Source organism: Pituophis catenifer, unplaced genomic scaffold (genome assembly GCF_029215685.1).
Source record: "Pituophis catenifer annectens isolate HBS135680 unplaced genomic scaffold, rPitCat1.0.hap2 SCAF_2, whole genome shotgun sequence".
NCBI classification, from domain to species: Eukaryota; Metazoa; Chordata; class Lepidosauria; order Squamata; family Colubridae; genus Pituophis; species Pituophis catenifer.
This window is the reverse complement of record NW_027256882.1, coordinates 6010210-6026472: the sequence shown is the minus strand read 5'-3', so window position 1 is coordinate 6026472 and position 16263 is coordinate 6010210. Positions and strand designations below refer to the sequence as shown.

The window sequence follows — 16263 nt, the reverse complement described above, 5'->3', positions numbered from 1 at the left end:
GGGGGATAAAGGGCAAAAGGAAAAAAGAGAGGAAAAACACTTCTTACCAGCACAAATAAATACAAAATGAAATTGGAGCCTCGGTTTTTATTTCTTCTGTAAGTAAATTTTAACCATTTCTACACCAACAACTTAACTTAATCAGTAAATCCCAAAAGTCCAGATTTCACTTTTTTTTCCCTGCCTCAAGCACAAAATCCAGAATTGGCTTCCAGGTAGAAAAACAGCTGGAAATCTCTTCTTTCCTCTGGTCAAAAAGTTTATTTCTCCATCTCTGCCCACTTTTCCATTCCATCCCTTCGTCCCTCCTGGAGGGTTTCTCTCCATTTTTGCATATGAGGAATTCTTGCTGCAGTCAGCAGGTCCAGTAATAAAGTCAGGAATTCATATTTCAACTTCCTTGTCCAGGAATCCCGAGAGGAAAACTTCTGGGTGTCAATAAGAGCTGTGGGGTTTTCTGACCCACCGCATAGAGGTCGGCTTCAGTTCCAGAATGGCTGCTGGTGAGCTGGGGGGGGGGGGGAGAGAATCGGGGGGGGGGGAGAATCATCCCCCTGAAGGACCGGAGGAGGGGGGCCCATCGGGGGTTCAGTCCAGCGCCAGGAGGGTCCCCGGCAGCTTCCCCTTTTAAGGAGAGTCCCAGGGTTTCTCCCCCTTCCCCCTATGCAGGAGGGGCTGGGGGGGCCGAAGGCTTCGGGTGGGGGGAGGGCCGAGGGGGAGAGGGAGACTCAAAGGCTGAAGGGGGCCTTAGAGATCTTCTAGTCCAGCCCCCCTGGCCGAGGCAGGAGCCCTTATCCCACCCCGGACAAATGGCTCTCCGACCTCTTGAAGACCTCCAGGGATGGACCCCCCCTCCTCCCCCCCTGATTCCAGATGGGGGAGGGGCTGCTGCATTGATTCATTGGTTCTCAGGTGATGCCTCCCCATCTCCTCCCCTGGGACTTCCAAGGGGGGGGGTCTGAGTTCAGCCATGAGGCTGCCAAGGGGGGCTCCAGGGAGAAGAGGGAAATTGTCCCTAATTGACTTAATTAGGGGGTTAATCAAAGGGGAGCCCTCCCTCCCTCCCTCCCTCCCTCCAGAGGTTTCCTATTGAGCAGGAGGAAGATGGGGCGGCCATGGGGGAGGCAGCAAAGGGGGGAGCCAGAAATGTCAGGAGGAAAAGGGGGGGGGACAGGAAGGGCAATTTAGAGCCTGCAGTGCTCCCTCCCCCTCCCCCAAGGACAGGGATCCTCCCCCCCTTCCCTCCTGCAGCATCCCAGAACCTGGAGGAAGTTTTCGTGCTTTGGGCGTGTCTGTTTTGGTGTTTGAGGGCACCTCATGGTGGAGTTTTGCGTAAGGAAAATCTGGCTGAAATTTCAACGCTTTCCTTCGTCTGGAGCAATGAGGCCAGGCAGGGTAGTTCAATTTGTTTAGAAAGAATTTTTCTTTTTTAAAAAAGGAAGAATTAAAGGATTTTTAAAAGCTGGGGTGGGGGAGGGGTTCAGGTGAGGGAGGAAGAGGAGAAACTCACCTGCAGGAGGTCGGATGGGAGTTGCTGGAAGGAGAAAAAAGAGCCAATCAGGGCCCTTCATTGGGCTGGGGGAGTCAGGGGAGCCCCCTCCCCATCGAGAGATCCCATGACGTTTCCTGATGGGAGGAAGCTCTCCAAATACATTTCTCCCCACGGCTTCCTACCTACCCAGGCAGGCTGGATCCCTCCGTCATGTGAAGAAGGGATCCTCCAGATCACACCCAGCCCTTACAGATCAGACTTTGCCCTGCAGGTGTTAGAGAGCGGCTCCCCTCCAGAGGTTGTGGCTGCTCCATCCCTGGAGGCTTTGAGGGGGAAACTGGGCGGCCCTTTGACCAGAAGGACATAAGCTCTCCTGCTTGAACAGGGGGTTGGACTAGATGACCTCCAGGGTCCCTCTCCACTCTGTTATTCTGGATCCCGTGTGTTGCATTTCCAGGTGTCAGAAAAATCCCCAAATACATTTCTCCACCCTGACCTCGACCTACCTAGGCAGGGTGGATCTCCCGGGGGTCAGACTTCCTGGCCCAACAAGACCTTCCTCCACCAGAGGACCCCCTTCCTCTCCAGCCCCACAGACGCCCCTTTCCTGCCCTTCAGGGTGAGGGTCAGGCATTGACCAAATTCCCCTCAGTCAATTGCGGAAGGCAGCTCTGCTTGCAACTGCTGAAATCCCGCCAGGAGGAGACCAAACTCCCACCTCCGCCTCTCCCGGGTCCTCGGAAGGGCTCGATGGGCGGACACAAAGGCCAAATCCAGGCTGAAGAGCTGAACATCCCCCGGCCCCTCCGAGAACCATCTCCTCCAAAGGACCCCTCGGAGGCGCCTCTGCCTGGAGACGGATGACGCTCACAAAGCTCCATTTTTCATTGGGTGGGACGGACGTTCGACTTTCTGGAAGTCAGAAATAGAATTCTGCAGAGCTGCTGTTCCCTCCTCTTGATTTCCCCTCCCCCTCTCCATCCTCACTTCCCCCTTGCTTTCCCCCTCCTCCTCACTCTCTTCACTCCCCCTAACTCTCCTCCCTCACTTCCTCCCCACTTCCTCCCACCCCCCGTTTTCTGTCCTGCTCTGCGTCGGCAGCCTTTCATCCCTCCTGACGCAGGACTGGGGGTCGGGCTTCCTCATGCACTGGCAGGAAAGGGGGGATGGCTCTGGGGGAGGAGCGTAAAGAGGGGCTTGGACACCCCCAATTTCCTCCCTTGCACCTGAGCCTCAGGAAGGTGGGAAAGACTAAAAGTCTACTGTGTTTAGAGGTGGGGGCAAGGATCAAGGAAGGTGAGACCCCCCCCATTGGCCCTCTTTAGGGCTTCCACTCCACTCTTGTCCCCTCTCTCTGGACAAGGGGAACTGGGTTCCCTCGAGGTCTTCCAAACGGCAGGAACTGAGAAAGGGGGGAGGGGGAGGAGAGTTCAGGGGAGATCAGGCAAGGCTGAGAGAGGAATGGGAAGTGAATCTTTTGAGGGAGGGGAGTTCGAGGAGGGCCTGAAGCTTCTCCCTCCTTGTCTTGGAGGAGTTTCAGCCTATACAGCAGCCCAGAGGCTTCCTGGTGGTCTCCCATCCTCAGGCTCACCAGGCCCATCTCTCTCAGCTGGGTGAGGGCATCGGAGGCTGGGCAGCTGCCAGCTGTTGAGGGCTGAGGATCAAATGCCAGCTAATGGTTGGTGATGCCAGATCAGAGCCCCCACCCTCTCCCAGCTGCAGCAGGCAGACATCCCACAGGGCGCCTATCCTGAGGCGGCCTGGATCCTCTCCTGGGATAGGGGGAGGGGCTGGAGGGGTCAAACTCCACCCTGGCCCAGCCCCAGATCCAGAGAGACTCTGGTGGGATCCCATCGCTCTCCTGATCAAAGCAGAACTTCTAGGCTCTTTTCAGGTTTCCCCTCCCCCACACAGACTTTGGTTCTCTCTTGAGTTCTCCCAGACACCCCGACCCCACACACACACACACACACACACACACACACACACACACACACACACAGAGCAGCCCTTCCTTCTCCAGCCCCCAAGAGCTGCAGAGGAATTTGGGCTTCGCTTCCCCAGCCTGAAGCTTTGGGCTCCTCCGAAGCGGAACTGAGGAACTGGCCAGGATCCAGCAGGCAACAAGCCTGGATTCTCTCTTTTTTTAAAAAAAAATAATATTTATTTACATTTTCCATTAAAAACAAAGGAAGAACAACACATCATATAAATAACAAACGAGACAACACAACAGCAGCAAACAAAACAAGAAAAGAAAAGAAAAAAAGCAAGAATATCTATAAGTACCTTAATAACCTCGTATTCGGTACTGTATATCTATATCATAATCCGAAGAAGACAGAACATCTGGCATATCTTTATAAAGCAATGAGGTCTATCCGACCTCACTTTACTTGTATAGTATAAATTTCTCGATAGATATAATTCCTCATCTAATTTGGGTTATATTTTCCTCTTCTCTAGCCACCTATAGAATTTTTCCCAAGATAAACATATTGGTGTCTTTTATTTTTTTAGTCAATTTATCTCCTTCCGCACAGTCTAAAATCTTCTTTATAATAGCTTCCTCGGATGGGATATTTTGATTTTTCCAAAGTTGAGCGTACGCCAATCTCGCCGCTGTGATGATGTGTAATGCAAGATACCATGAGTCTCTTCTGATATTTTCCGGTTTGGAGCCGAGCAGGCGTGTCTCTGGTCGCCATTCGATCTTCTGATTTAAAATCTCATTCAGCCATTTTTTTATTTCCCCCCAGAATTCTCCTGCTTTCGGGCACGTCCACCACGGATGGAAATAGGTGCCACGCTCACACCCACATTTCCAGCATTCCTCAGACCAACATTTTGGCTGGTCTATCGGGGGGGGGGGGAAGATGCCACCTGTATATCATCTTGTAGATGTTTCCTTTGTATGCCGTAGAGACTACGAATTTCATGTTCTCCCACCAGATCTCTTGCCATTTCTCTAAATGAATTGAGTCTCCAAAGTTTTTCCCCCAGGCGATCATTGTATCCTTAATTATCTCATCATCTAAGCCTCCATTCTCCCTCAGGGCAGCTCAGGGACTCCCCTCCTCCTCCTCCGCCCCATGGCTGAGTCTGCAGGTGGGGCAGCCCCTTGGTCCTCTGCCCCATTGGAAGCGGCTGAAGGGGCCCTTCCCCACCACCTCATTATAGCTCTCTGGTCCTTTTCTCCCATCAGTTAAAGCCCACTGAAGAAAGGAGTCCTTGACTAATGACGGTTCATTTAATGACTGTTCAAAGTTACAATGGCTCTTCGCCCAATATTCCTTCTTTTTAAAATATTTTTAATACTTTCATGTAAATACCTGTTTTTATTTTTGTTGTATGTGACCCAGAGTCACTTGTTGTGAGATGGGTGGCTACATAAATTTGATAGATAGATAGACAGATAAACAGACAGACAGACAGATATAAATAGATATGATAGATACTGCAGATACATAGGTGATATAGATACTGTAACTAGGTAGACAGACAGACAGACAGATATATACTGTAGATGGATGGATGGATAGATAACTCCAACCCTTATATTTTGAATATAAGCAGAGACAGTAGAAGCTTATTCGTTCACATCAGTGTTTTGTCCATTCGTTGCAGCCTCTTTCAATACGTTCCAATTTCTGCCCTTGAAGGAATCTCCTCGTAGAGCCTCCATGGCTTCTGCTGGCCACAGTCTCCCTAGTTCTCTACTGGGTCCTCTCTGATCCACAAAGGCTTCTATGCTGACAGGAGGATCCCAGAGAGAGGATCGGAGGGGCCAGGAGGAGGAGGAGGGGGAGGGGCAGCCTTGAAGGCTCCCTGGGGGTTGGAGAAGGCCCCGTCCAGGGTCTCCCCTCCCCTGGTGGCAAAGGCCCCGTCTGGGGGGAAAGGAGGGGGGGCTGCTTTCAAGGCGGCCTCTGGTCTGCTGGGTTTCCCAGGAGCCTCTTTCCTCTTTCACCAGGTGCAGAACCTGCCTCCCAGGTGAGGCCAGGGGAGTCCAAGCCCCCCATGACTCTTGGGGGGAGCTTCCTCCGGGCCTCGAGTAAGTAACGGAAACTTCCATCTCTTTCCTCTGGTTGGTTGGGAGGCTCAGAATATTCCCCCATCCCTCTTTTCCCCCCTTTTATGTCATCCCAAATGCATTGAAGGAGGTTTTCGTCTTTCTTCTGTTGAGTTCTGTTGGTTATTTCTTATAATTATTTTTCCTGTGGTGGCCCCAAGACCCCGGATGAGGAAGGGGAGGGGGAAATTCTGCCTCAGGGATTGAGGCCCCTGGAGTCCTGCAGAGTCAGTCTGGATGACCTCTGGAGGGGGCGAGGCTCAGTTGGAGGGCTGTCTAGGGGCATCTAGAGGTGCTGGGGAGAAGGGAGGGGTCTTCCATTTAGGGCTGCCCCATTGAACTCCCCCCCCTTTTTCCCACAGAGCAGGTCTTCCCCTCCATGGCAATGTCTTCTGCACCAGGAACGGCTTCAGATGGATTCCTTGGAGGTCATCTAGTCCAACCTCCTCCTCGGGCCTACACCATTTATACCATCGAGCAGGAGACTCTATACCATTTGAATCTGGGCCCCAAAGAGGGAGGGAGGCATTGGGTGCCAAATTGGGGCAGGACCCTCCAGTTGTGAAGGAGGGAAATGGATGAAATGGCTGGGTGAATGTAGGGGAGTCTCAGGTGCCCCCCAATGGCTCCCCACAAATGCTCAGGGAGGACCGTGCCTGCTGCCATTCTGCTCCTCCAAAGGGGGCTTGAGGGGAAGCAGAGCAAGGGGGCCTCTGAGCAGAAAGGGGGGTCCTGCCCCTTCGCCTCCCTGGATCTGCCCACCCTCCTCCTGAACCAGTTCTGGCTTCGGACACAAAGTAGCCTGGATGGTGGATCCAGAGGCAGCGGAGGGAGGAGCCTCCTGCGGGGGCAGCAAAAAGGAAGAGGAGGAAGAGGAAGGAAGGGAAGATTCCAGGGTTTTCTTACATCTGAAGTTTATTATTTTATAGCAAAGCGAAGGGAAGGGAAGTGAGTGGGAGGAAGAATAATGTAGATGAAGTTGCTGTGGGTTCAAAGCCAGGAGATTTGAGGGGTCTGGAGTGACAGGTCCACCTAGCATCCCTGGGGACGGTCTAGATGGTCTCCACCCCTCCCTCACAAGAAAGAGAGGCCCTGAAAGGAAGCTGGGGTGTATGTGTGTCTCAGCAGGAGAAGCTCCAGGCTGCCATTCTCCTCCTCCCCCCAAACTGCCACCTTCAGCCTCCATTTCTCACAGGTTGCAAACAGGACAAAGAGTCATCAGCTGTTAAATAAAAAATATGCTTTTGCATCGGAGAGCAGGATTAATTCATGAGTGCTGTAGAAAAAGAGATGGGGAAGAAAATCAGAATATAAAGAGACACTTTTCCTGTAAATAATAAATTCTTCTTCCCTTTCATCCCCCACCCCCAAGGCAGACCCACACTGCAGGGGGGTGGTTGACAGGCAGGGACACATAGAGAGAGAATCTGCCCATTTCAGGGAGGAAAAGGCTGGGATGTTTCATATGAAGAAAGAAGACGGGGCTACGATGGGGGTGGCAGCAAAGGGGGGAGCCTGGGCTCACTTGGCCAGAAATTGTGGGAATTCTCACAAGGAGAAGGGGGGTCAGGAAGAAGAGCCTGTCCAGGTTCCAACTGATGAACCCAAAGGAGTCTGCATGGGGTGCCAAGAAGGATCCTCTCGGACCGGAGGGTGGGGTGCAGTTCAGGGCGAAGTTTTGGAGGGAGTTCATTAAGTTGATAGGGTCATCTCAAGGACTTAGCTCCACCTCCCACCCGAGGACGAACGGAGGTAGAGAACGAGTTAATCCAATGACAGAACAATACCTGAGATGCTATGTTAATTATCAGCAATTTAGGTGGGCAGATCTCCTGCCATTTGCTGAAGTGGCCTACAATACCGCAGTGCATAGTAGGCGTGAAATGTAAAATTTGTTATTACTGGTTCTGTGGGCGTGGCTTGGTGGTGGTGGTGTTAATGTGACTGGGTGGGCGTGGCCTAACAGAATGGGTGGGTTGCTTACAAAATGCATGGGGGAATTTAAACCCGTGGTGCTCCCTCCCCAAGGGAGGAATGGGAAGGAATGGCCCCCTCCTTCCCTTCCCTTCCCTTCCCTTCCCTTCCCTTTTGAAAATTCCCAAAATGTGGAAAAATTCTGGGCAAGATTTTAGCATTTGTGTGTGCTTTTGTTTTTGATTGCAATACTTTTTCAGATCTCTGTAAAGAAACGTTGCCCAAAATCCAAAAAAACTGCTCTTATCCACAACCAGGAGATATTGTTCAGGCAAGGCTTTTTTTAAAAAAGGAACAATTAAGGAATTTTTAAAGGCCACCTATAACTCTTAGGAGGGGTTGAGATGAGGGGGAAGAGGAGAAACTCACCTGCAGGAGGTTGGATGGGAGTTGCTGGAAGGAGAAAAAGACCCAATCAAGACCCTTCATGGGCTGGAGGACTCAGTGGGACCCCTCCCCATCGATAGCCCATAATAGGTTGCATCGTCTTCACTTAAAGCCCCTCCAAGAACAGAAGTTCCCATAAACATTCCTCAAGGGGCCCCTCTTGGCCACCTGCTAAGCTTGAGGAGAGGCCTCCCCTAGAGGGTCCCCTCCCCACAACCTCTCCTCCAGCCCCCCAGACTCACCTTTCTTGCTCTTCAGGTAGGAGAAGAGCCCCACACCCAGGAAGGCCACTCCTATCACGGCCCCCATGATCCCCGTCCAGAGTTTGCTACTGGCAGAGCTGGAGGAACGGGGCTCTGGGGAAGGAGAAGGAGCCTCACCTGAGCAGGAGGATCAGGCCCACCTTCCCCCAGGAGGCTCCATTCCATCTCCCCTCACAGGGAGGGTCTCTCCCCCTTCTCAGGACAGGATGGGGTCCCCAGACCGGGAGGGAAGAAAGGGGAGGGGAGGGGCTTACCCCACTGGACTGTGATGGGGGCCTCCAGGCTGGCATGCCCCACCTTGCAAGTGTAGACATCCCCCCGTTGGGGCTGGGTCTCCAGCATCACCTGGAGCTGGTAGGTCCAGTCTCCGTTCTGGAGCTCCTCCCCAAAGGCCACGCCCTCCTCCTCCGGCCGCCCGTTCTTCAGCCACTGGACCTCGATCTCCACGGGGTAAAAGCCGGTCGCGGTGCAGAGGAGGATGGTGTTGGGGGAAGAGGGCTCCATCTTGGTGGGGGAGATGGAGACGGAGGGCTTGGCTGGAGGGAAGGAGGAGAAGGAGCCACATGAGAGACACAACAGGAAAGAAACGATGCAGAAGACGGGAAGGACAGACGCAGCACAAGTCGGATGATTCTTGGGATCTCGTTGAAAATGAAACCACACTTTTAATTAGATCTAATACCATAATATTTGTTTATTTGTTTGTTTAGTAAACTTAGTTATTTATTGAATTTATTTGCCAAAGTGGCCACAACTAACCCAAAGTCTCACAGACACTCTCCTAGCCGTGACTGCCACCTGCTCTCCGGGAGTCCAAGAAAGAAAGAAAAAGAGAGAGGGGAGGGGAGGGGAGGGGAAGGGCAGGGACAGAGAGAGGGGAGAGAAGAGGAGAGGAGAGAAAAGCTGATCTTTGTCCCAATTTTCTTCGGTGTTTCAATCACTTTGAAGAGAGAAAATTTCTCCTTCCACTTTCCCTTTTCTCCCTTTAGGATCCACAAGATGCAGAAATAAACAAAAAAATCAGCAAAAGATTTCAGGGGGAAAAGTGCAAAATGTGATGTGGCTGCAAACCCCCCCAATTTTAGGCAGCCTCAACAGAAAGAGGCATTTTGAAGGAAAGGGCAAAGGAGCCCAATGGGGGGGGCAGCACTTTGCTCCCCATAACTGCCAGAATCCCCTGAAGGAAAAGTTTCTCCCCCATTGAAGATGAGAGACCCTGAATCCCCCCTTCAGAGCAGGAAGGGCAGAAGAGGTTTTGGGGGATCTCATGATCTCTCTCAAGGATCCTTTCTGGGGGTGCTTTGGGGGGATTCAGAGGGAGACCCACCCCAGACCAGGCTCTGCCTGCACCCAGCCGGCCTCCTTCCCAGCTGCAGGGACCGGCCATTCCTGGGGAAGGAGGTGGGGAGGGGTCCCTCTGACTCCAAGAGGGAAGCTTCTGCCCTGGATGAGGGGGGCAGGGAGTGGGGAAGGGATCCAGAGGGGATCTGGGATCTTGATCTCCTCCTTCAGCAAATGCTCCAACTGGCACAACTCTTGGATGGATTAATGGGGGGGGGTTAGTCTGGATGAGCCCCCCAAGAGAGTTGACAATAGATCCATTCCAGCCCAGAGTCCTTTGCTAACCATTTTGTTTTCTCTTGAGGGATTTTCTTATTAACAGTAAATTATACGATGCTTAAGAAGAACCCATTTTTAAATGGTTCTTTGTAATTCCAACCTGGGATCTGGTCAGGTTTCCATGCAGACAAATATCAGCATTTCAGGTGTGAGTTGTTTTTATTTTTCAGGAAAATCCCATTTGCCTCTTGGGACATTAAAGGCCTTTGTGGAATTGCTAAAAGAAGGCAGAGGCTTTACAAACTGAGAATGGCCTTTTTTTTTTAAACAGGAAATTCAAATTTTGGATGAGAAAAAGACTTTTAGCAAGAAAATGGAAGGATCAGATTTTAAAGCTGTAATTTGGTATTTTTCCATGTTTATTTTTATAGCCCATCCCAAACCTCCTTATTTACAAGACTGCCATGTGAAGATTTTGGGGTTCCAATTTGGCCAGTTGGGAGTTGCTAGAGATTTTAATTGGATATTTTTTTTCCTTTTAAATACCTACCAAGGGACACAACTTTCTCCCTCGGCCCTTCCAGGAATCCAGTTTAATAGACAAATAGAGACCTCTTGATTTAAAACAGCAGGAGGAGGACAAAGTAGATTTTAGCTGCCCCACATCATGTGATTCAAGATTTCTTTTTGATATCAAGCTTGATGCCTAATGTAGTAAAATAGGACACAGATATAAATCAGAGTTTCTTGTAAAAATCAAATCTAGAAAGCAGCCACAGGCAGACTGATTCAGCAGGATTCTTTAAGTTCTTTATATATACATATATATAATTTTGGGGAGAGTTGAGGGAAGGTTGGGAGCCTCTCTTGGTGGCCAGAGAAAAGCTTTGGCCTCTCGGGGGAAGGAGACGCCCGGATCTCTCCGGAGAGAAAAGTCAGCTCAGAAGTCAAAGAAAAAGGAAGAGAAAATTCCCCCAAAACGACTCAAACAAACATCCTGTGATTTCAGGTCTCCTAAACTGGAGCCGCACCAACAATTGGCTTTAAATACACAGAATTTAATAAATATTCCTGTTCTTTTAATAAGGAACAGGAACCCCTGGAGAATTATTGGCCTCTTGTCTGAAGTATTTTCATGGAAGTAAAAATAATACTTTTGATGAAGAAGAAATTATATGAATCACAATGAAATTCAGGATCACCATTTTGGATTTATAATGAAAATGCATTTTATTTATGTGGATGAAGCTTGGGAGCAGCTAAAGGTTTTTCACAAACTATCCAGAGGTTTTGGTCCTGTCCCTGAACCAGAGGAAGGAAGGAAGGAGGGGAGGGAGGAAAAGAGGAGGGTAGGATGGGCTTTGGAGTCTTTGGGCAGCTGATGAAGCTCCTTTCCCTGAATGGAAAATCCCCCCAGAGACCCCCAAAAGGAGGGAGGAGGGAGGGAGGCCCTGAGAGGCCCACAAAAGAGAGAGACACACTCACAACACCAACACAATTGGCACTTGGGGCACTTTCGGAGGTTATGAAGAATGAAGAATGTTGGGCTGTTTGTAGGGGAAAAATGAACTTTAAATATCATCCAGAAACTAATTATATAGCTGAATATTATTATCTCCATGAAAATATCCTCTTTGGTAAATGCATCTTATGTGGCAGGTGAAAATCCTCCTAGATTTGCAGGGAAGAATTTAGGAGTGAAAATGAGTTTTGTCTCCAGACTGAATATGTGGAGAGCAAAATCTCTGTTGGTTCCCCTAAAATATTCAATAATTCCCGGATGGAGCAAATGCTCTAAGAGGCTTTTCTAAAATCATTGATTTGAGCAATGCTTGGCCTCTGAAACCCGATCAGTCAATAAGATTTTTATTAGACAAAGAAATAAAATGAGAAAAAGAAATGTAGGCAACATTGAAGGAATCTGGAAGAGAGAATGAAAGAATCTGAGGCTTCAGGGCTGAATGGAGGCCCAATTTCTTTCTTATGACCCCAAATTCAGTTTTAAGGTCTGTGGGTGTTTTTGGACTCTCCCCCTAAATCAGGAGCCTCCCCAGGAAGGAAGAATGGAAGAGAACAGGGTTCCTGTTATTGGGGTTTTTACATCTCGGTTTAAGCATTGAATCATGATGATAAATTCTAGGCTGCTTCCATTACTCATTTCTTTCTTTATTGGATTTCAAAGCTGCAATCCAATTCCAATCCAATGGAAATAACTCTGAATGAAGAAAGATGAAAGAAAAGCAGAAGATCCATAGAAAGGGGTCGACAGGGGAAAAAGCATCCGCTAATTCTTTTTTTTATTTTGGGTAAAATGAAACCCACATTTTTTTATCCCAAAGTGCCAAAAGCAGCATTTCTGGAGCAGAGGAAGGGAGGGAGGGGCTTCTGGGTGGGAAGAGGGAGGGAGACGGGAGGTTCCTGAATAGGATAGAAATGAATCAGGGATAGAGAGAAATATATATGTAGATACAGGGAGTCCTCGACTTAGGACCACAATTGAGCCCAAGATTTCTGTTGCTAAGTGAGACCTTTGTTCAATGAATTTTGCCCCATGTTACGACCTTTCTTGCCACAGTCATGAAGTGAATCACTGCAGTTGTTAAATGAGTAACAGGGTTGTTAAGTGAATCCGGCTTCCCCACGGACTTTAGTTTAGTTTAGTTTAGTTTATTGGATTTATATACTGACCAGCCACAAAATAAAACAAATAAATACAAAAATTTAAAAGCAGAATAAAACCGAATTAAACAATTTGGCCCAAGAACAGATTTAAAACACGCCAGTAATTTAAAACAGATTAAGATTTACATTAAAAAGAAAAAGGGGGAAGAAGATTAGGCCAGGCCAGCTTGATGGAATAGAGAGGTCTTGAGAGCGCGACGGAAGGTGCGTAGATCCGGGATCCTCCGTATCTCCGGGGGGAGCTCGTTCCAGATCGTAGGTGCCCCCACAGAGAAGGTCCTCCCCCTGGGGGCCACCAGTCGACATTGTTTGGCTGACGACTTTGCTTATCAGAAGGTCGCAAAAGGGGATCAAGTGAACCTGGGACGCTGTGACTGTCACAAGTACGAGTCCGATGCCAAGCATCTGGATTTTGATCACATGACCCTGGGGAGGCTGCAACGGTCGTAAGTGTGAAAAACAGTCATAAGTCATTTTTTCCCCACTTCTGTTGTAACTTTCAATGGTCATTAAACGAACTCTTGTTAAGTGGAGGACTGCCTCTATTGAGCAGGGGAGAGAGAGAGAGAGAGAGAGACATCTGGCTGGATTCCCCCCACCAGCCCCCCCCAAAATATATCTGGATGGATTTTCTTGTGGGGGGGTGGAAATGGATCGAAGGGATCCCAGATTCCAGGCAGGAGGAGAGTTTGGAGGCTGGGAAGAAGATTTTGTCCATCTGAGAGTGCAGAATAAATAAATAAATGAGGAGCAAAACCTCCATCTGGGAGGATCCCAAGGAATGAAAGGAAAGGAAAGGAAAGGAAAGGGGGGGGTCCTGGTGTCCCCCTCCCAGGGAAGAGCCCCCCCTCCCCCCCCCCCGAGACTCACTTCTCCGGCCAATCAGGCGCTCCTCCCTCTTGGCCGCCTCGAAGTTCAACAAGCGGTAGTTGTACCGGCAGGCGGAATCCACTTGGGCCTTCAGGTACTGCATGACCTGCTCATCCCTGTTCCACCTGTCCACATCGGGCTTCCCCAACTCCGTGACGGCCACGAACTTCCCGAGGTCGCTGTCAAAGCGGTCGGTCTCCTGCCGGTCGTAGAAGCTCCTGTACAGGTATCTCACCCGCTGCGTCCCGTTGAGGAAGCGGCACTCGGACTTCCTCTGGTACAGGAAATGGGCTGCGAGGGGGAGGGGGAGGAAGGCATTCAGGAGGGACTCCAGGGCCCATCGCTCCCAGCTGCTGGTAGAAGAGGAGGGGGCGGGGCGGGGGACCTTCCTTTGAGAGACTGACGGAAGACGCCCCCTGGAGGAGGGAGCGGAAACTCTCTCAGTCCCAGAGAGGAAGGGAGGCTTCCTGGGGGGTCTGGAGGGGGGAGGGGAGGAAAGAGGGGGAGGGGTGGGAAAAGGCAGGCAGAAGCTCAACCGGTCCAGCGATCCTGTTCAGTCTCTGCAGGGAAGGTGGGATCTCAAGGGGCAGGAATTGGGGGGAGGGCTGGAGGGAAAGTAATGCCCATCCCCCCACTCTCTCTTCCTTTGGGAGGGGATCTGGGGAGGGGCCACAACGAGGACATCTAGACCGACTCTCCCGGGGTCTCCCAGCCATTCGAATCCCCACCTTCCCTGGGTCCCCCCAGCTTCTCTTCTTCCCCCGAATCTTCAGCCCAACTCCCTCCCTTTGGAGGATTCTTGGGGATGACCCCTGTTTCCTCTCCCCCTCTCCAAAAAGACCCCCTGCCACCCCCGCACCTGAAAGGGAGGGTCTCCAGCCCCCTTCGCAAAGAGGAGCCCCCAATCTCCTTCTCCCTCAGTACTCCCCCTCCCCTCCAGGTCCCGAAAGAGCAGTGGGGTGGGGAGTGTTCTGTGTCTCCTCCCCAAATTCAGAGTCTCCCCAGAAGGCCCGAAGCCCCCCTCTCGCCTGACCTTCAAAGCCCCAAATCTGAGATTGAGGAGAAAAAGTGAAGTTTCTGAAGAAGCCCAAAGACTTTTGCTCAAATGCCTCTTTTTCCTCCTGGGGATTCAGGGCTGAAAATGCCTCAGTTTCCCTCTTTCGCTTTTCCTCCCCTCCCTCTTTCCCTGCAGCCCCCTCCCACCCAGGCACAGGAGAGGCTGCGACCCCCACCTGGCTACATGGGGGGAGGGTTAGGATTAGGGCCCCTCTCCGTCCTCCTGGGGGGGGGGCTGTGGGGAGGAAGGGGGAGGAGACCACGCAGAGATCGAGGCCGGTGGAGGCTTCCTTCCCCCTTCCCAGCCCCCTCCTCCCCCGCCCAGCCCCCTCCTTACCGGGGGTCTCCTCCCCCCCTTCGCTCCCGGGGATCCGGGCCAGCGCCCCCAGCAGCAGCATCAGGGGGAGCCCAGCCAAAGCCATGGAGGCTCCCCACAAGCGCCCCAAAGGGGGGAGAAAGACGCTCCCAGCCCCAGAGGAGGAATCGGAGGGTCTGGATGGGGGGGAGGAGGTTTCCTCGGACTTCGGAAGAGGGAGAGTCCAGAAAGAGCAGGAGGACCAATGGGAATTATCCCCTCTGCAGCGTCATCGGTCTCCGGGCAGAGCCGCCCTTGACTTCGCCCGATGCAGGAGAGAGTTCAGCGCAGAGAGAGAAGCGGCTCCGGAGGGGAGCGTGGACTTCCTTTTCCCACCCTCCCACCCAGGATTCTCATCCAATCTCCCTTTGGGCGCCTGGAGGGGCGGACTAGATGCCCTCTGAGTTCCCCCAGTGCCCAGAAGGAGCCTAAGCTGGAGCTGCGGAGAGTCCAGGAGGGCAAAGTGGATCCAGAGCTCGAGGGGTCCTTCGGGTCTCAGAAGGGGAGGAGGGACCCCCAGCAGCTGCGCTGGATGACAAGGGGGGAGGGGCAGCCCCACAGCCAGCCGGGACTTGGGGGTCACACGCTCCCCCCAATCCGAAGGGAAGCCAGGAAAACCCTCAGCTGACAGTCCACGCAGGATCTGCAGGGATCCCTCCTAATCCAGCCGGATCTTCTCCCCAGCCCCCCCCCCTTCACGGGGGGATCTCCGTAGGGATCTCTTGGCTTCACAAGAGAAAACGGCGATTTCCCTTCCTTGAAACACGCGTCTGCCCTGCACCTCATTCCGATTCCCCAACCCCAGAGGGGTAGGAATCTCCCCCTTCCTTCCTTCCTTCCTTCCTTCCTTCCTTCCTTCCTTCCTTCCTTCCTTTCTTTCTTTCTTTCTTTCTTTCTTTCTTTCTTTCTTTCTTTCTTTCTTTCTTTCTTTCTTTCTTTCTTTCTTTCTTTCTTTCTTCCTTTCTTTCTTTCTTTCTTCCTTTCTGTGGGTCGGGATCCCCCTTTTCCTTGCAAAGCAGCCCCGGATGAAGATCCCGGAATGAAGTTCGGCCGTTTCTCCTCCGCTTTCCGCTCCTTTCCTCGGAGAACGTCCACATCTTCTCCCATAATGCACCACAATCTCTACTTTCAGCAGAAAAAAATATATAGAAAGTAACATTTTGGAAGAAATTTTTGCAATCTGATTGTGCAGCTTTAGAGTGGAATCGTGATGAGATTTGGATATTTTGGCTGTGGGACAGGAAGCGCCCCTAAAACAAAAGGCTCCTTTTTATGATGTTCCACTAAGATTATAAGGGCATGAAAGAGAAAATAAAAGTCTTAGGGAAATGGGGAAGGGAAAGGAAGTCGAAGGAGAAGTGGGGGAAAAAGGGCAAAAGGAAAAAAGAGAGGAAAAAAACTTCTTCCCAGCACAATAAAATAGAAAGTGAAATTGTACCCTCGGTTTTTATTTCTTTTCTAAGTAAATATTAACCATTTCTATACCAACAACTTAACTTAATCAGTAAATCCCAAAACTCCAGATTTCCTTTTTTTCCTGCCTCAAGCACAAAGT

At 51.0% G+C, this 16263-nt stretch overlaps 1 pseudogene; it reads right to left on the bottom strand.

Annotated features, from left to right (window-relative positions):
* Nucleotides 1–6477: 6477 nt before the first annotated feature.
* Nucleotides 6478–14941, bottom strand: LOC139311714 (H-2 class II histocompatibility antigen, E-S beta chain-like; annotated as a pseudogene).
* Nucleotides 14942–16263: the final 1322 nt, after the last annotated feature.